This window comes from Triticum dicoccoides, chromosome 1A (assembly GCF_002162155.2).
Source record: "Triticum dicoccoides isolate Atlit2015 ecotype Zavitan chromosome 1A, WEW_v2.0, whole genome shotgun sequence".
Classification (NCBI taxonomy): Eukaryota; Viridiplantae; Streptophyta; class Magnoliopsida; order Poales; family Poaceae; genus Triticum; species Triticum dicoccoides.
The window spans coordinates 192,372,053-192,392,585 of record NC_041380.1 but is presented as its reverse complement, the minus strand read 5'-3'; positions in this window follow the sequence as shown (position 1 = coordinate 192,392,585).

The following is a 20,533-nucleotide window of genomic DNA, read 5'->3' as shown; positions in this document are numbered from 1 at the left end:
ACAAGTCAATGGTTTAGATAAGGATGGCTCAAACTTAGCAAGGAGTGCAGAATGTAATGGATAACTCGGAATGCAGAGATGTTCATCCGTATGTCATGGTAATATAAAACTGCCATATATATACCAACGGTCATACACATCATACATAGTTTAGTACAAGCCCAGGCTACAGTACAACTATGATGAAAGATGTTACATCTCATCGGAGGCATTCCAAGATCCTATACATTATTTGTCTACACCTCCGGAATTGATTACACACAAAGTCATATTCCACAAATCACGCAGGACAGTGGAGATACAACTACTACAATACTAGTGGTACTACTACTAACTCAGACAGCTCCGTAGTAGTTCTCATAGAAGTCACCTCCATAGCCTAGAAGTTCAACGTGACCATCCGGGAACAGACGGTCCTGAGGAGCCTGTGGACCATAGAGGCTAGGATGAGGTCTTGGACCAACAAACGGTGGCCTGTGGGGACCACGGGGTGGGGTGATGCCTCCCACATCACGCCAATCCACCATGTCTGGCAGAGCTGATCTCACAGGATACAGATCCCTTGTATCCATACATCCAGCTTGCACCGCAGGTGCAAACCGAGTCAATGTGGCCCAATGATCAGCACGGGTATTGAAAAGCTCCAGCCTCAAGGCCCGATTCTCTCGGTCCTTATCTTCGAGCATCTCGGCAGTGGTATGAGTTAATGAGTCCTCCTGAGTGGAGTCAGCATAGATAGCCTGAAGATACCCTTGCGCTCCCGGAAGTGAAGCTGGCATGTAACGGAAGTCGGTGTTCCGAAGCAGGCCAATCCGGACTCGCAAGATGGTCATCATGGAATAGGCAGCATCCTGCATAGCCATCTCAACAGTAACCCCGAGTCCATAGGAACAGTGAAGGGGCTCGGTAGATCCAGGATAAGAAGGAAATATCCTGATGGTGCAGAGATATTGGCTTTGATTAAAGTCGCGGAACTGCTCTTCGACGGTGTATTCGGGATACCAACGGTAGCCCGTCTCGATCATTACCCGGACTAACATAGCAGTATGACCGGGCACGTCGAGGCATCGGGTCAGGCGAACCACTTGGTTTTGAACATGGTTGGCCATCTGAAAGCACAACCACAATGTAAAGACATCAGAATTTCTAGGGAAAATCGGACAGCATAACAGCTGTAAATGCTCAGAAAAAGATTTGAGACATCCACAACAGTTCGCAATACCACTCAACAACATCATATCAAGGTTCTAATCCAATTAGCAACATACTAAGAATAGTAGAAACTGAACTGGGACTGGTAACAACAATCCTATAAGCTACTACGGATTAGTAACACGTGAACCTGATAGAAGAAGAGAGCCTAGTCCTTAACCCACGTTGAATGAGAAGAGAATGACTCAGATCAGAGGCATAGGGTAAAGGAGTAAAGGAGCCTTATGTTCCCTCCCACAATCAATTCCCCTACATATAACTAAAGCATTTCTAGACTTGACATCGACCAGTTTGGCTCAACGAACTTACAGGCAGTCCGGCTCTGATACCAACGCTGTCAGGACCCCGCTTCCAAGTCACATTGATCTAGCCGGTAACACCTCATATCACTTTGCGGCATCACGCACGGTATCCCACGGGTTTCGCCTTACCATGGCCGGGACTGTTTGCGCCTTTTGGCTCACGTATATGATAGTGTCGCTAGTATCCATATGACAGAGAACCCGGGCCGACATGGCTAGTCGTGAACCCAAAGCGGCACAGACCTATGGAGACAGGCATACATGAATCACATCGAACATGTCGGTCATGAGCGAGTGATTCCGGGCTGTAGCACTGGGCTAACAGGACTCCGGGGAACCCGGGCTGTAGCAGGCTAGGCAGGAATCCGGAAGTCACCGCGTGACATTTCCCCGAAGGGACGGACATAGGAACGAAGTGAAACACATGCCGGCCAGTCAAGTGTCCTGAACAGTAGTGCTGGGCTAGCAGGACTCCGGTGAACCGGGCTGTAGCGGACTACTATGGCTCGAGGAACACTAGACTACATTTCCCCATAAGAAAGGCTGCCAAGAATAAACAACTAGATTGTCGGATCCCACTCATACCAAGCATTTCAATCATACACACAATATGCCCGATATGAGTACATACAACATGGCATCACAACAAAACTCTACAACTCAAGTACTTTATTTAAAGGCTCTAGAGAGCCATACATAACATGTTCATACAGATAGGGGTCACATGACCCGACACTCAAGTCATACACTCATACAAGCACATGCGGAAGCAACTAGTCTGAATACAGACTCTAGAAAGAAAGAAGGCTTCTCGAAGCCTGTCTATCTACATAGGGCCCTCCATGGCCAGGATCACCACCTGGGTGGCTAGTCACTCGTCGACGTCAAGGTCTACGTAGAACCCATCGAAGGGGGCGGTGTTGTCGTCTGAAAACAGTAATTAAGCGAACATGAGTACAAAGGTACTCAGCAAGTCTTACATCAGAACCTACTATACATGCTTATTCTCAAGAAGGTGGTGGGTTTAATGCAGCAAGCCAGCTTTGACTCTTGGCTAAGCTATCCTACGGAACTTCACCAGTAAAAATAGTTTCCGCACATGAGTCCACTAATCACCAACACAATACTCCACCAGGGATCCTCCCTCGTCATCCTACGAGAGGGCCATCCTCGGTACTCACACTTATCTTGAGTCTTTTAGTAGTATCCATTAACTTGTCTATGAACTGTATAGGCAACCAAGTAGTCCTTTACCGCAGACGCGGCTATCGAATAGTTTTATACCCTGCAGGGGTGTACTTCTTCATACACGCTTTCACCACTTACCGCCACTTACACGACATGTACTCGGCAACCTTCAAGCGGAAGCCCAGCGAGGGTGTCGACCACGGCCTACCTAAACATTTAAGTCTCTAGTCCAGGTTTATTGCTTATCCAGGTTCCATCCGCAGGGAGTCCGGCCGAGGTTTCCACATACGGCCCCGAACGATGTGAACAGGGTCCCGAGACGCCTAACGGGCGCCCGGCATACCCGGCCACGGTGTATCTACCGCAACATAGCCCACCCCTAGGGTCAGCGCTACGCACGGCCGCCAACACATAACCTACAAACACCAGAAACTATTTGCAACTCCTGGACAGAGTACTAAGGTGATTAAGAAGCCGAGAGGGTCCATTGGTTTCGGGCCCAATGTACGGTAGTAACTGCATCTTAAATCACACATACAGACCTCAGTTCTTAGGGATGACCTCAATGAAACAACCCACCATGTACTCCTACATGGCCTCTCATCGATACCTTTACCAAAACATGTTCAACATATCCCTCACATTACCGACATAAGCATTTCACTCTAGCCCATCACCCAGATGAACCAGACCTGACACAACTCTAAGCATAGCAGGCATAGCAAGGTAGGAATCACATACATGGCTCAATCAACTCCTACACATGCTAGTGGGTTTCATCTAGTTACTGTGGCAATGACAGGTCATGTAGAGGATAAGGGTTCAACTACCGTAGCACACAGCAGTTTGAATCGCGTTGACTTAATGAAGTAAACAACAGCAGAAGCGAGAACATGGGTTTGTATCGGAATGATCAATGGTTGCTTGCCTGATGGAGTGGTAGTGGGATACTGCCCTTCGGTTCGATACTCGTGAATATCCTCGGAGGAAGAACCTACCACGAAGAACACATCGGAACACAATCAACACATGACGATATGCAACAATATGATGCATGCTATGACATGGCAATATGAATGTGTCTTGGCCTAATGCAAGTTATAATAGAAAGGAATGAACTCATTTGAATCAAAGATTCAAATATTAGCTCATTAAGCATGGCCTTAATAGTGCATTTCCTTATTTTGCTTAAACAGCAAGGTAAACTTGTTTTGTCATGCATGAAACCGTTACAGATGGATAGATTGAATTTTTCTGATCATTTTTCATATATAAATCTTTGCATTTGGAGCTATGGTTGATTTTCTATGATTTTTAGCAGTTTTAAACATTTTCTGGAATTTCCTGAATAAAAATAAATCCAGTAAATCAATTACTGTGTCAGCAACGCGTCAGGGTGACGTAGTGGTCAACGGGGACGTCCATGTCAAACCTGACTGGTGGGTCCCGCGTGTCAGTAGTTAATTAAGCTAATTATCTTTAATTAAAACTAATCTGATTTAGTTAACAGAGGGGCCCACTTGTCATTGACTCAGGGAAGTCAACTGGGACCACCCAGTCCACGTCAGTGGTCAAACCCATCGGTCAACAGGGCTAATCCCGTCAGCGTTGAGTCGCCGGCGAGGCCGAGACGGCGGAGGGCTTCGGAAAACGCCCTCAGGCGACCAAAACGACGGCGGAGAAGTGCTACGCGTAGCTGGGGCTCGTGCGCATGTGGTGGGGCAAGTGGTTGGACACGGGGACGCCGGAAACGACACCGGCGAGCTCGACAGCGGCGGCTGGAGTTCGGCCAACGGCTGGTTAGGCGATGCAGGGCGCTAGGGGAGGCGCTGGTGTGTGCTACGTGCTCCTGGTGAGGTGTGGAGCACGGTGGTGTGCCCGGCTTCAAGCCACTGTGGCACTGGCCACGACGGCGACGAGGCACGGCACCAGCGAGCTTCGGCCATGGTGGAAGATGGTGCTAGGGGACGGAAACAGAGGGTGCGAGCACGGGGAAAGAAGCAGGAGCTCACAGCGGAGTCGGGGAGGGGGTCAGCGAGCTCGGGGAGGTCCTGGCAATGGCGAATCGACCGGAGAAGGCTCGGGTGCCCGAGGTTGAAGACGAGGGTGAAGGCGGCGTTGCAGGGCCTCCGGTGATGCATGACTCGGTGGGGAGGACGAGGGAGTCGAGGCGGAGCTAATGAGCTCGTCGGAGAGGCGAGTGGATGGCTGTGGTGGCAACTACGGCGATCGGCGGCGAGGGACGCGCTCGGCCATCGCGGGAGAGGATGAGGGAGACGAGGGGGAGAGTGAGCGAGGATGAGAGGGGGACGTGGGGGTCGCGTGGCACCTCTAGGCGTCTCCCGGGCGTCGGCAGAAGCAGGAGGTGGCCGGCGCGTGGCCGGCGCGCGGCGAGCACGCGCCCCTGCCTCCTGGCGCGAGGTAGGGGGTGACTGGCGCTGGCCAGTCAGCTGGGCCGAGCCAGGTAAGGCCCAGGTGGCTTCCTTCTCTTTTTTTTATTTTGTTTCTGTTTTCTATTTAACTGCAACTGTTTAGCTTTATTAAAGATACTAAAACATTTCCAAAAATCCTGAAAATAAATGTAAGCTCTGTTTAGAATATTTCCAACAGGAAACATTTATTCCCAGAATTATTTGAGCATTTAAATTATTTTATAGCATTTAAATGCCCAAATTCAAATACTTATGATTTAATTCAATGACCTTCTGTTGACCTAGAAAATTGTGCACCAATTTTGCCAGAGGTTCTAACCTAATACAAAGAGGGTGAACTTTTTAGAAGGGCATTTCAGGTTTATTGAAAATAATTTTAGTAAACCCTAGTTGTTTCCAGGGGGTGTTGGGGGTTCTGTCATCCCCATTTCAAATTTAAGAGAAAAATAGACATGATGCACATTCTAATGCTTGAACTAGCTAGGGTGTGACAATGTCATCCTCTCATAATTGTTTTTTTCGATTGTGAAAATTCTTTTTCACCCATCCAGAGTAATTCAGGATGAGTCTTTTCAGTTTGATTCTCCGAAGGCCATCATTTCAGGATTATTCATTCTCAGCTTTCAGCTATCATTCTCCAATTTTACCGGTGCTTCGTTCAAGTGGTCTCTAATCGGCTCGTGATCTGTTCGTTCTCATGTATCTAAATCCTCTCAAGCATCTTCATTCATTTTATAATTCTTCCCGGTGTTTCTTTATCTTTTATTCGTTCATTTTCAATCCTTATGGTGGTTTGATCAAGATTCTTATTCCTTCGTTATCATATCAATTCTTTCGTTCTTTCAAATCCTACTGGTGGATCATTGAAGGCCTCTTCAAGTTTGCGCAATATCTATCTTAATCCTTTCTAACAGAGTAAGTAGTATGCCAAATCCATTGTTTGTCATCAATTTAATTGGTGAAGGATATGCATAACATAATTATTACTCTTGTTTCACTCAAGTGATTAATTCCTTATTCCGGAGGTTCATCAAATTCTTGATTCAAGTTTTCCATCTTTCTTTTCTGGAGCTCAAAGTTATTTCAATTATCATTCCAAAGATCCATCAAATCATTACAAGGTTTCACCTTGTGTTTTCGACCTCTCTTTCCTTTCGTTTGATCATTATTTTCTTACCAGAGATCATCATGGAGGTTCTACATGATGGTTCATAAAGGATTTATTTCCTTCTCGAAGTTGTCATCAAGATTCTTTTCTAAGGAGCTCAAGCATTCTTCATCTTGCAATCCGGAGTGCAATTTTGTCTACCGTATCATTGGAGGTGGTATTATGTCATTCTTGATAATTTGAGTTCATGTCTCATGATTCACATGTTGTTAAGAATGAGGTATTTTAAATCCATCAATCTCTTCATTGGATTTACCTTGGGCTATATTTCACCTAAAGCTTTCCCTAAGGATTGTTGCTATTTATGGTGCTTATAAAGGACCCAAGTTCTTCTTTATCCTCCCGGTGAAATACTTTCTCGTCTCCTTGTTCATACCAATCCAATGCTTTTTCCCGTGAGTGGCAGGTTGTCACCTCATAATTTGAGATGTATTCTGTAAGACCATATCAAGCGTATTCTTTTCATTGTTGGTGTTCCAACAACTCCGTTTCGACCCTTCTTCTAAGGATTCCTTTTCAAGCTCTTTGTGGCAGAAGTTGGCCTTTTCTTCTCCATTCTTTTATCTCAATGATCTATCTTCTATTTCCCTCTTCCGGAGGCATTGCGATGTTGCTCTTTTCAACCCATCATTTTGTTTTGTCAAGATCATGCTTCTTTCTTTTGCTTATCCATTTAACCGGAGTGTTCTGTCCTTTTTGCTCAAGTTCTTTTCGCCTTATCAAGCCTTGCATCCCTTCTCAACCGGAGTGCTGCCCAAAGTGGTTCTTCCTTGTTCCTCTTTGCTAACGGAGTGCTTTCAACTTTATTTATCTCTGCCGTATTCTTTTCTCGAAATGGCTTAACCTTTTCAAGGTTCTTTGGTTTCACTCGTTTGTCAAAGGAGCAACTTAGTTTTACCTCTTCTCTTTCTCTTCCGTTTTCCCTCCAGTGCCATTCTAGATCTCGGGACGAGATCCTCTCATAGTGGTGGAGTGTTGTAACGCCCCGAGACCGATGTGCCAGGTGTCCTCCAGTTATTCATTGTTGTTGCCTTGTCATTGCTTGCGGTCATGCATCTCATATCATGTCATCATGTGCATTGCATTTGCATACGTGTTTGTCTCATGCATCCGAGCATTTTCCCCGTTGTCCATTTTGCATTCCGGCGCTCCTATGTCCTCCGGTGGTCCTTTCTACCTCTTTTCCTATGTGGGGGTTAAACATTTCCGGATTGGACCGAGACTTGTCATGCGGCCTTGGTTTACTACCGGTAGACCGCCTGTCAAGTTTCGCGCCATTTGGACTTCGTTTGGTACTCCAACAGTTAACTGAGGGACCGAAATGGCCTCGTATGTGTTGCAGCCCAAAACCCCTCCAAAGTGGCCCAAAACCCACCTAAACCTCCTCCATCATCTCGGTCGTTCGATCACGATCGCGTGGCCGAAAACCGCACCTCATTTGGAGCTTCCTAGCTCCCTCTACCTATATATATGTGGCTCTCCCCGAATTTTCGCGCAGTCTAACCCTAACTTCGTCCTCCTCCCGCAGCCGGACATGTCCGTCCCGCCACCGGACGTGTCCATCGCTGCCCCTGCAGCCTCCCCTCCTCCGTGTTGTCGCCTTCCCATGGCACCCGCGCCCGCAACCATCTCCGCCGCCTCGCTCCCTCTCCCCGTCCCTCCAGTGCCGCCATCGCCCCGCCTCTGTTCGGCTCCCTCGTCGGAGGCCGCTACCGCGACCCTGCCGGACACCGACGACCCGGAGCGCCGCGCCCTCAAGGACCCCGCCTCCGCGTCGCTGTCCTCCATGGCTGCAGCCGGCAGAGCTCGAAGCTCTTGTCGCTGCACCTCGTCGCCGGGCGTTGGCCCCTCCTCTGCTCCAGCCGTGGGCACCTCCTGCAAGCACCTTCGGCCTTGCCAGGGTTCTCTTGCTCCAGCGCCGTCCAGCAAGGGCGTCGCCCCGCGCCTCTCTTGACGTGACCAGGAGCACCTCCTCACGCCTTTGATCACCTCGCCACGACCATCTCCTCCCCGACGCCCTGGCTGCTGCTACAAGACCACCATGGCGCCATCATGGAGCCCTAGGGCCAAAGATGACCACGACCGTGCATCTCTCCTTGTGCCACTTTGGAGATCGAGACCATCAAGTTCAAGACTGCCCCGGACCATGTCGTCTCGCCGGATCGTCAAAAACCCCGGTTGTTGCCAAGTACCTCGACGCCCATGCCTGGAACGACTACCGTCGCCGAAGACCCATGAACCAATAACTTCAAGTTCAACTGTTGTCGCAAGAAGGAGACCGGCGGATCCGAAGACCCAAATACCACGACAACCCCGAAGGGAGTCGAGTTCATCAAGTTCACCTTCGAAACGTGTACCACTACCGACGACTGAGACCCTGGATTCGACAAGTTCCTCACGGTGACCCTGAACATCTTCGGGACATGCACGACTTCGAACCATGTACCACGTCGACCATGTATGGCTACACGATGAACCGCCAAGACCCTGAACAACTACCGCCGCCGAAGTCCACGAGTACAACTACTTCCACAACGCGTCGTGTACGACTACCGTCGCTTGGGTTTGACAAGACTCCGAGTACCACTACGTTTGCCATGTACAACTACCCCAAGTCCAGACCGACAAATGCCTTGAGAACGGCTATACCTCTTCCGTCGCCGAGGACCGAAAGTACCACTACGTCCCATCGAACCTGAATCGTCTCGTTTGCACACTTCAAAGGTATAACCCCGAGACGACGTTCGTGAACGAATGCTTGCGATGTTTGAGATGCTCGTGTTTGCACCGTGTCCAAATTGTCACTCGTTTCCTTGTCCCCAACTCGTGGGACACCCGGAATCCGGGATCACCCCACCATCTCTAGCATGTTCCGAACATCCGCACCCTTGCTTCCTTTGCACCGTATCTCCATGAGCTACCGGAACCGATATGTTGCCATGGCACCATTTTCGGATTCGTTGCCGTGGCACCCCTTTCGTTTCCGCCACGATGACTAATGCTTCATAATATGCTCTTATCAACATTTTCATAAAAATTGCTTAAAAATTGCATATGTCATCCGCATCATGATAACAACACCAAGTATGTTTAAATTGTTGTTTGCATTAATTTGCTAAATGCATATGGGGATTTACCAGAATTGTTGTTTGTTCCGGCCTCATTTAAACTTGTTTATATAGAGGTTTAATTTCTTTATGCTTCTCCTCTTGCCATGTTTAACTACATTTAATATTGTTGGGTACATAAACGAGACCGAACTAAATAATTAATGTGGTGTTCCATCAATATGCAACTCGATGCCTATTGAGCTCCACTTAATTTGTAGAATTGCTTGTGCACTTTGCCATGCCATGCCTCATTAAACCGGACATGCATCATACTTGATTGTGCATCATGTCATGCTTATGTGATGGTTGTTTACCATGATTGTTTGCTTCTTTCCGGTGTTGCTTCTTCGGGTTGGTTCCGATAACGTTGTGTTGTGAGGATTCGTTCTACTACGTCTGTTTGTCTTCTTCATGGACTCGTTCTTCTTCCTTGCGGGATCTCAGGCAAGATGATCATACCCTCGAAATCACTTCTATCTTTGCTTCCTAGTTGCTCGCTCTTTTGCTATGCCTATGCTGCGATACCTACCACTTGCTTATCATGCCTCCCATATTGTTGAACCAAGCCTCTAACCCACCTTGTCCTAGCAAACCGTTGTTTGGCTATGTTACCGCTTTGCTCAGCCCCTCTTATAGCGTTGCTAGTTGCAGGTGAAGATTGGAGTTTGTTCCATGTTGGAACATGGATATTTTGTTGGGATATCACAATATCTCTTATTTAATTAATGCATCTATATACTTGGTAAAGGGTGTAAGGCTCGGCCTTATGCCTGGTGTTTTGTTCCACTCTTGCCGCCCTAGTTTCCGTCACATCGGTGTTATGTTCCCGGATTTTGCGTTCCTTACGTGGTTGGGTTATAATGGGAACCCCTTGACAGTTCGCCTTGAATAAAACTCCTCCAGCAATGCCCAACATTGGTTTTACCATTCGCCACCTAGCCTCTTTATCCCTTGGGTTCTGCAGACTCAAGGGTCATCTTTATTTTAACCCCCCCGGGCCAATGCTCCTCTGAGTGTTGGTCCGAAATGGGCAGCCTGCGGGGCCACCTCGAGGCAACTCGAGGGTTGGTTTTACTCTTAGCTTGACCTATCTAAGTGTGCCTTGAGAACGAGATATGTGCAGCTCCTATCGGGATTTGTCGGCACATTTGGGCGGTGTTGCTGGACTTGTTTTACCATTGTCGAGGATGTCTTGTAACCTGGATGCCTAGCCTAATCGGATTGTCTTGGGAGAAGGAATATCCTTCGTTGACCGTGAGAGCTTGTGATGGGCTAAGTTGGGACTCCCCTGCAGGGATTTGAACTTTCGAAAGCCGTGCCCGCGGTTATGGGCAGATGGGAATTTGTTAATGTCCGGTTGTAGAAAACCTGAAGTTTATCTTAATTAAAATACATCAACCGTGTGTGTAGCCGTGATGGTCTCTTCTCGGCGGGGTCCGGGAAGTGAACACGGTGTTGGAGTTATGCTTGACGTAGGTTGTTCTATGATCACTTCTTGATCATAGTTTCTCGACTGTGCTTTTGCCTTCTCTTCTCGCTCTCATTTGTGTATATGTTAGCCACCAAATATGCTAGTCGCTTGCTGCAGCTCCACCTCATACCTTTTACCTTACCTATAAGCTTAAATAGTCTTGATCGCGAGGGTGTAAGATTGCTGAGTCCCCATGACTCACAGATACTTCGAAAACTAGTTTGCAGATGCCGTTGATACCGAGCAGGTGACGCAACCAAGCTCAAGGAGGAGCTCAATGAAGATCTATATTTCCTTGTTCATGATATTTTTCTGTTTTTCATGCTTTAATTGTATTAACCGGAAACCGTAATACATGTGTGAATACATAGATGACAACATGTCCCTAGTGAGCCTCTAGTTCACTAGCTTGTTGATCAATAGATGGTTATGGTTTCCTCACCATGGACATTGGATGTTGTTGATAACAGGATCACATCATTAGGAGAATGATGTGATGGACAAGACCCAATCCTAAGCATAGCACAAGATCGTGTAGTTCGTTCGCTAGAGCTTTTCTAATGTCAAGTATCGTTTCCTTAGACCATGAGATTGTGCAACAACCGGATACCGTAGGAATGCTTTGGGTGTATCAAACGTCACAATGTAACTAGGTGACTATAAAGGTGCACTACAGGTATCTCCAAAAGTGTTTGTTGGGTTGGCACGAATCGGGACTGGGATTCGTCACTCCGTATGACGGAGAGGTATCTCTGGGCCCACTCGATAATGCATCATCATAATGAGATCAGTTTGACTAAAGAGTTAGTCACGGGATCATGCATTGTGGAACGAGTAAAGAGACTTGCCGGTAACGAGATTGAACAAGGTATGGGGATACCGATGATCGAATCTCGGGCAAGTAACATACCGATAGACAAAGGGAATTGTATACAGGATTGATTGAATCCCCGACATCGTGGTTCATCCGATGAGATCATCGTGGAACATGTGGGAGCCAGTATGGGTATCCAGATCCCACTATTGGTTATTGGCCGGAGAGGTGTCTCGGTCATGTCTGCATAGTTCCCGAACCCGTAGGGTCTACACACTTAAGGTTCGGTGACGCTAGAGTTGTAACAGGAATAGTATGTGGTTACTGAAGGTAGTTCGGAGTCCCGTATGAGATCCTGGACATCACGAGGAATTCCGTAATGGTCCGGAGGTGAAGATCGATATATTGGACAAAGGGTATTGGAGTTCGTAAGTGTTCAGGGGGTACCAGGCTATGGCCAGCATGACCGAAAGGTGTTTCGCGAGCCCCGGGAAGTGTTGCAGGGCCTCATGGGCCAAGGGGAGGGGGCAAACCAGCCCACTAAGGGGTTGTGCGCCCCCACACCCTTTTCCCATGTTACTTGGGGAGATGGGGAGCCTCTTGGGAGGCAAGCCTCCACCAGCTTGGCTTAGGGGGGCAAGTCTCGCTAGGGTTTCCCTAGGGAGATCCAATCTGACCTAGCCGTCGCCCCCTAGGGGAAACCCTAGGGCGCTGTCAGGTGGTAGGTGCGACATATGCCAATGGGTGGCTTATCATTGTGGGAGCCAGTAAGACGTCGCCGGTGCCTGGAAGCGGGATGAGGCGAAGACATGCACGCCGGTGAATCTTACCCAGCTTCGGGGCTCTCCGTGGAGATAACACCCCTATTGCTGCTCTGCGGGGTCTCCACATAATCACTAGATGGACAAGTAGCTACACGATGCTCCTTGAGCTATTTGGCGAGAGGAGGAAGAAGGGCTCTGCCCGCTCTCTTCTCCTCCCTATGTGGTGTTTAAAACTAGCAGGGATCCACCCTTTGCATGGGTGTCCCGGGGGGTTTATATAGGCCCACCCCCCGGGGATACAATGGTAATCCGGCTGGGTGCGGGGCCCAGCCGTCTGTGTCTACACTCGCCGGCTTCTACACCGGCTGCTGGGGCCCACCGGCTGGTGGGTCCCGCCGGCTGCCGGCTCCTTGGTCGACAGGCAGGCCCTACTATCCAGGGCCTTGTCGGCGGCTGGTTACTGTTGCTCAATCCTGGTGACGAAGGCTTCACCGAGGTGGGCGTGGCTACAGTGCCGCCGTCCGGCGGGTGATCGCTGTAGCCTCACCGCGTCTTGTCTCCTTAATGGGGCGTCCCCTTCGAGGGGGTGGCAAACCGGCTGTGGAGAGTCGGCTCTGTCTTGGGCCGACTGGGGGAGGCCGGGCCGCCTTCGGGTGTCTCTCTGCCTGAAGGGGCCCACCGCCCGTGGGCCACTCTGGCGGCCCGTCGTGGATGACATCAGGGTCATCGTGGCAATAGTGCCGCGCCGGACGGGTCATGGCCACCCATACGGCGCACTGTGCCAGGCGTGCTCCGGGATTCAGGGGTGGCAAGCTTTACTGTAGCCACGCCCCGTCACATCGCCGTTATGTGGGTGCAGAGTTCGAGGGTACGATCTTGACCGCTTTATGGGAGCCGGCTTCTTGGAGTCGGCCTTCTCGGAGCCGGCTCCTCGGAGCCGGCCCTCCCGCGACTTTTTTCTTGAAGGCTGAAGTTGGGCCGCCTTCCGATAGTCGGCCTGGGAAATAGCCGGCGAGGGGAAGGCGGCCCCATGTCTTGGATTCTTGAGGGCCGGATGGGCTCGTAATAATTTTTTCAGAAGGGCCAGGGGGAGCCGGCTTGGCTACCCATGGTTATTTCCACCGACAGTAGTCCCCGAAGCTGGCGAGCTTCGAAACTGACAAAGGGAAGAGAAGCTTGGTCAGCTTCCTACCCTAAGGGGTTGGTTGTGCTTGTGCGCACCGTCTTCGGAAAGCCCCGTTTCTCGTAGGCTGGAGCGTGGTCGACCTGCGAGCTGACCGCAGGCCATCCTGCGGGCCACGTGGCAAGGAAATCCTGCCGGTGCACGCGCGCGACGGGACGCTGCCGCAGGCCCAGGCCTACCACTCCTAGGCCTCGGCCCGAGCGCGGATCTTCTGCGGCCCACGCGGACCGCTCGCCTTCCCGCGGCGATTTTATTACGTCTTCAGGGTGCAATAATCGCGGAACATGGGGGAGTGGGCACAGTTGATCCCCACGTTCCCCCACGCCGCACCTCCTCGACTCCACCACGCCGGTCTATAAGTAGGGGGAGGAGAGGGAGCGGCAGAGGCTCACACGCTCTCCCTCGCTCCGCCCCTCCTTGCCTTCCTTCTTCTTTCCGCCGCCGCTGCCACCCATTGCTGCACCGTTCCGCCGTCGCATCGTCTTGCTCCTCGCCGCGTTGCTCCCATGGCGCTCTCAAGCTCGTGGGATGGCTCTAACGTCCATGAAGACCACGTCGAGTTCCTCTGCCGGACACGGCGCCTGCCGGGCGAGAACTTCGTGCGGGTTCGTCAAGCGCCGGGGAGGGAGATTTCGCCGGCACCGGAGGAGGGCGAGCGGGTGATCTTCCGCTCGCACTGCCTGCGCGGCTTCGGCCTCCCGGCGAGCGGATTCCTTCGAGCCTTCCTCGAATTCTACCACCTCCAGCCGCATCACCTCACGCCCAACACGGTGATTCTGCTGTCGGCCTTCGTCACCCTGTGCGAGGGCTTCCTAGGGGTCGTCCCCACGCTCGAGCTCTAGGGGGAATTCTTCCAGAGCAAGCTCGGCACCGTTGTCGCGGGCGTGCCTGCCCCCTGCGGAGCCTATATTGCCATGAGGCGGATGAGCGAGAACAACCCGTTCCCGCCCATCCCGTTGATCCAGTCAGTGAAACTCTGGCAGAAGTCTTACTTTTACGTGAAGAATGTCGCCCAGCAAGGCGACTACGTCAACCTGCCGGCTTATGTAGTCGGCCAGCCGGCTGGGAGGCGACCTTCGTGGAGCTACCGGGCCAGGTCATTGTCTCAGGCCGAGAACGCAGCCATCTCCCGGCTTCGAGTGATGATCTAGTCGGAGGGCCTGACCGGAGCCGACTTGGTGGCCGCCTTCGTGGAGCGCCGGGTACTTCCCCTCCAAGGCCGACCTCACATGATTTGTCAGATGAGCGGCCGCTTCGACCCGTGCTGGCTGAGCACCAGGGAGATGCCTCATGCAGAGGTGTCTTACATGGTGAACTACATCTCCAACTGCAAGCTCGCCGAGGATTGGCGATATGGCAAGGAGTCATATTCCCTCCGCCTGCCGTAAGTTTTTCCTTCCTTTCTTCCTTTGGTAGCCGGCCTCTGATCAGTCGGTTTGCCCTTAGCAGAACCCTCTTCTTTTGCCGACAACCGGGGCCGCAGGGGTAGAGCGCCAGCTCCTCCCCGACCGCACGGTGGACGACGCCGATGATTCGGACTTGGGAGTGGCCGCCATGGAAGACGCCATCGTGGGGGAAAGCGACAAGGCCGGAGGCGCGGGGCTCGGGGCCGGCTTCGAGGACTGGCCGGATGATGTCGAGGTCGAAGTCGCCCCGCGCCGCCAGCCAGCGCTTGATCATCAAGGTGCGGGCTCGTCCACCGCGCCGGCTACCTGCGGCGGCGCGCAGAAGTGCCGGGCCGCGTCGATCCTCTTCGGCAGCCGGCCGAAGAAATCCAAGGCTCCCACGGCGGCGACCAAGCGGGATGAGGCGGCCGCGAAGGCGGCCCGCTTCCGCAAGGCAGCAAAACAGCCGCAAGCGATCTCGGCGTAAGTCGTCGAATACCTCGTATATATACTTTTTGTTATCCCTTTCGACAGAAACTCTTCTAAACCTTTCTTGGCTCGCCGGACAGGGCACCGCTTTCCCTTGAGCGGGGTCCCGGCGGCTCCGTAGTCGGGCCGACTGGAGGGTCTTCAGGCTCCCGCCGCGTGGATCCCCGCGCCGACCTTAGGGAGGCCACGAAGCGGAACGCACGGGAGGTGCGGGAGGAGCGGGAGGCGGCGGAGTGAAGGACCGCCCAGGCGGCGAAGGAGTAGGCCGAGGCGGCAGCCAAGGCCCGGGCGGAGGCGGCAGCCTCGGAGACGGAGGCGGAGGCCTCGCACAACCGGCCTCCGCTGCTCGTCGTTCCCCTTCGCGCCGTGGCCCCCGGCATCCCATTGCCCCCGCCGGAGGAGGTCGACCAAGACCCGCCGGTGATGGAGAGGAGGGAGGGCTCCGTGATCTTCGTGGAGGGGGCGCCGCAGGCAGCACCGACCGGAGCGGGCCAAGCCAGCCAATCGGCTGCGGTGCCAGAGCAGCCGGCCGGGGGCGAGCCGGAGGCAGGGGCCGGCCTCGAGGTGCAGCCAGCATTGCGCCGGCGCGCAGGGGGTGGCGCCTCCGCGCCGGAACCGCACCAAGCTGCGGGCGCCGGCCAGGCGGCGGAGGCCCTGGAGGCGGCCAGCACCAGCGCGTCCGAGTGGACCCCCAGGGGTGGACGGGTGAGCTGAACGCGGCGGCCCAGGAGGTCTGGAGCCGGCTTCAAGCTCAGGCCGCCTCGCTGCAGCGATACACCCAAGAGTTCCTTGCGACGCGGGCCGTCATCCGGGTGAGTCTTCTGTCCTGGGTTGCTTTGTTCATTGATTTCTTCCGTGGGGGCGCGTCAGCGCACCCACTGGGTGTAGTCCCCGAGATTCGGGCCGACTGCTGAGCAGTCGGGTCGGATCTTCCTTGACGACTATCTTATTCTCGCCTCTTGTCTGATATTCCAGGAGTATCATAACCTCCGCGCTGCCGCCTTCAACTCCCAGGCTCCGGAGCTGGGTCGGAGAATCGAGGATCTGACCAGCAGCCGGAGTGCGTGCTTTGTTTCGTTCATCTCCTGTGGGGGCGCGTCAGCGCACCCACTGGGTGTAGTCCCCAAGATTCCGGCCGACTGCTGAGCAGCCGGGTCGGATCTTCCTTGACGACTTCTTCCTTATTAATTTTTTCCTGTCTTCATGCTTGCAGGAGCCAATGCCGACTTGAGGCAGCAGCTCAGCGGGGCCCAGGCCGCCCTTCGCGCCAAGGAAGCCGAGTACAGCGCCTTGGTCCTGGAGCGTGACCGCCTGGACAAGAAGTTGGCCGACCAGGAGGAGAGCCACAAGGCGGCTCTGAAGGAAGCTCAGGACAGCGAGAACACCCTGAGGGCCGAGTTTGAGACCGAAGCGGCGGGCTGGGCTGAGGCGAAGCAGGCATTGAGCGAGGGCTTCGGTCGTATCGATGATCTGATCGATGGTAAGCCACCTTCTTCACTCCTTGCTTGCCCCTTGATCCCTCATTTGTATTCCGACTTGTGCTGCTTTTTGTTCTCCGTGCAGACTACTTTCCCGGCTACTCCGTCTTTGCTGCCCAAACCATCGAGGCCCATCGCGAGGCGCGCCGGCAGGCGGGGGCTGAAATCGCGCCGGGCGCGGGACGGACGCTCGAGGAGCAACTCTTGGCGGTCCAAGCCCGGCTGCAGCCGGCTCACCGTATGCTCCGCCGCCTCCAGCGCGCCGGGGCGCAGGTGTTGGCCGCCCTCTGGCCAAGCGAGACGATTCCCCGCACCCCGAGTCGGACTGCCGGCTGGCTGGAGGTTGCGGTTGGACGCTTCGTGGCCTGGAAGGCATCGGCAGCCCGGCTTGGAGCTGGGCGGGCGCTGGAGTTCGTCCGAGCCTGGTATCCGGGGCTGAACCTGGACCAACTGCGCACCTGGCGGCTGGAGGCCGATGAAGAGCTGGAGGAGGTGCGGCCGGCTATCGCTCAGCGCGCCTCGATGATCGCCGAGTGCACTGATATCAGCGTCTTCGCTCCTGAAATTAATGACGATGGCGTTGCCCAACCGGAGGAGTGGTTCGGGCTGAACTCGGCAGCGGGTGAGGACTCGGCAGAGGAGATCGCCTCCAGCGATGAAGGCGAAGACGACGAAGGAGAGGAGGGCGAAGACGTTGAGCCGGCCGGTGAAGCGGCCAGCCAGCCTCAGCCCGATCGTGCCTCCAGCAACAAGGCGTGTGCTAGCGCACCCTCTGCGGGAGGCGGTGATCATGCCGAGGTTCGCCAGCCGGCCACTCCTCCAGCCGGCACTGCCGTCTCCACCGACCTGCCCGACTCGCCAATCGCTCCCTTGGCTTAATCTGCCGTCCTTGTTTTTTCCTGCTTGTTGCCTTTTGAACAATTTTATTAAACTTGCGCAGTTCCACCCACTGGGGGTGTATTCAAACTATGTTGAATGCTAGCCTTTTGAAGGTCTTTTATGTAAATATTATTGTGTGCGTGTTTGGCTTCCATTTACGTATGCTTTTTGTCCTTAGGCTGTTTCCTTTGCCGCCTTCCCCTTTAGGGAGGTAAGTACTCGAGCTTTTTTAGACTAAAGTGAGGTGAATGGAAGCCGGCCGGCCGGCTACTCTGGTAGTCGGTCGGTGGTGGGAGAAAAACCGGCTTTTGTTATATTAGTCGGTTAGTCCCTAGCCGTTTTTCGTGTGGGCGTCCTTTCCTGCCTTTAACTGTTGCCAGCCGGACAGCCGGTTCTTCGAACTGCGACTTTTGGCAAGAGAAGGCTTGGGTGCCGGCACACTACTTGTCTGATCGCGGGTAGGACTTCTAATATAACGCAAGGCGGCCAATCCCCGGGCCGACTAGTCGAACCCGGTGCCGGATGAGAAAAGTAAATGAAATGACAAGGTCATAAGCATGATACTCTTCATTCATAGAGAAAAGATGGCAGTCACCGAGCTCTCCTCGGGGGGCCTATTGTCTCGTACTTAATACAAAAGTTAGCGTGATACATAATGTATTTCAACTGTAAAATCTTCGGAGGAGGTTGGCGTTCCATGGTCGTTCCGACTCCTTGCCGAAGTCGTCTCTCTTTCGTGCCTTCGGCTTCTGCGCGTTGATTAGGTAGTAAGAGTCGTTGCCTAAAGCTCTACTGATGACGAAGGGGCCCTCCCAAGGGGCCGAGAGCTTGTGCTGGCCGGCTGTTCGCTGGATCAGCCGGGGCACAAGATTGCCCTCTTGGAATGATCTTGGCTTGACCTTCCGGCTGTGGTAGCGGCGCAGGCCCTGCTGATAGATGGCGGACCAGCTGAGGGCTAACAGTCGGCCCTCTTCCAGCAGGTCGACACCGTCTTCTCGTTCTTCCCTAGCTTCCGCCTTCGTGTACATGGTTACCCGAGGTGAATCGAACTCGATGTCGGTTGGGATGACCGCCTCGGCACCATACACGAGGAAGAAAGGAGTGAAGCCGGTTGACTTGTTTGGGGTAGTGCGCAGACTCCAGAGGACGGCCGGCATCTCATCGAGCCAACAGTCGGCTGAACGCTCCAGTGGTACGACCAGTCAGGGCTTGATGCCGGAAAGGATGAGGCCGTTGGCTCGCTCGACCTGGCCGTTTGACTGCGGGTGGGCAACGGAAGCTAAGTCCAGCCGGATGCCCTGCGTTGTGCAGAAACGTGCCAAGGCTCCCTTGGCGAAATTCATGCCATTGTCGGTGATGATGCTGTGTGGCACGCCGTACCGAGTTGTTATGTCTGCGATGAATGTCACGGCAGTCGGCCCATTCAGCTTCTTGATCGGCTTTGCCTCAATCCATTTGGTGAATTTGTCCACAGCAACAAGCAGATGTGTCATGCCGCCACGCGCCGTCTTGAATGGGCCCACCATGTCCAGTCCCCAAACGGCGAAGGGCCAAGTGAGGGGAATGGTCTTGAGTGCTGAAGCCGGGATGTGTTGCTTGGAGCTGAAAAGTTGGCACCCTTTGCAATGTTTAACTAACTCCTTGGCGTCATCCAAAGCGGTCGGCCAAAAGAAACCATGGCGGAAGGCTTTGGCGACAAGTGATCTTGAGGCCGCATGGTGGCCACATTCTCCTTGGTGGATATCTCTGAGGATTGCGATGCCCTTTTCTTGCTCGACGCATCGCTGGAGGACTCCAGTGACACTGCGCTTGACGAGCTCTCTGTTGACGATTGTGTATGCTCCGGCTCGGCGTTGGACTTGTCTTGCCTCTGTTTCGTCAGCCGGCAGATCTTGGTTTATTAGGAAGTTGAGGATGGACTGAGCCCATAATGGAGCTGTGACTTCTTCTATTGCCAACATGGCTACTGCGACCAGGGCGGGCGGGCTGGGTGGTGAAACGCTAGAGTCGGCCGCCGCCTGTTGTGTTGGAGCAGTCCCCGGGCCGACTACCGCAGTCCCCGAGCCGGGTGTGGTAGTCCCCGGGTCGGGCGTAACTACGGAAGTCCCCGAGGCACCTACTGACGTCCCCGGGCCGACTATCGAAGTCCCCGGGTCACCTGGTTGGTTCTTCGAGCCGGACCTGGCCGCGTCGGGGTCAGGCGGCACGAAGATGGAATCAGACTCTGGAGACGGCTTGATAGACGGCTTGAGGAGGCGTTGCAAAGAGACACCGGTTGGTATTGCCTGCCGAGTGGAGCCTATTCGAGCCAGGGTATCAGCTGGCTCGTTGTCGGCTCTTGGTACATGGAGGAACTCGCATCCTTCAAAGTACCCGCTGATCTGCTGAATGAGGAAGCGGTAGCTTGCCAAATTTGCGTCCTAGGCGTCCCAGTCGCCGGATGATTGCTGGACCACCAAGTCCGAGTCGCCATAACATAGGATCCGGCGAATGCCGAGCTCTTTGGCAAGCCGGAGCCCGTGTATGAGTGCCTCGTACTCGGCCACATTGTTGGAGGCGGCAAAGTGAATTTGCAGCGTGTATCTGAGCTTGTCGCCTTTGGGAGAGGTGAGGACGATGCCGGCTCCCAAGCCGGTGCGCGTCTTGGACCCATCGAAG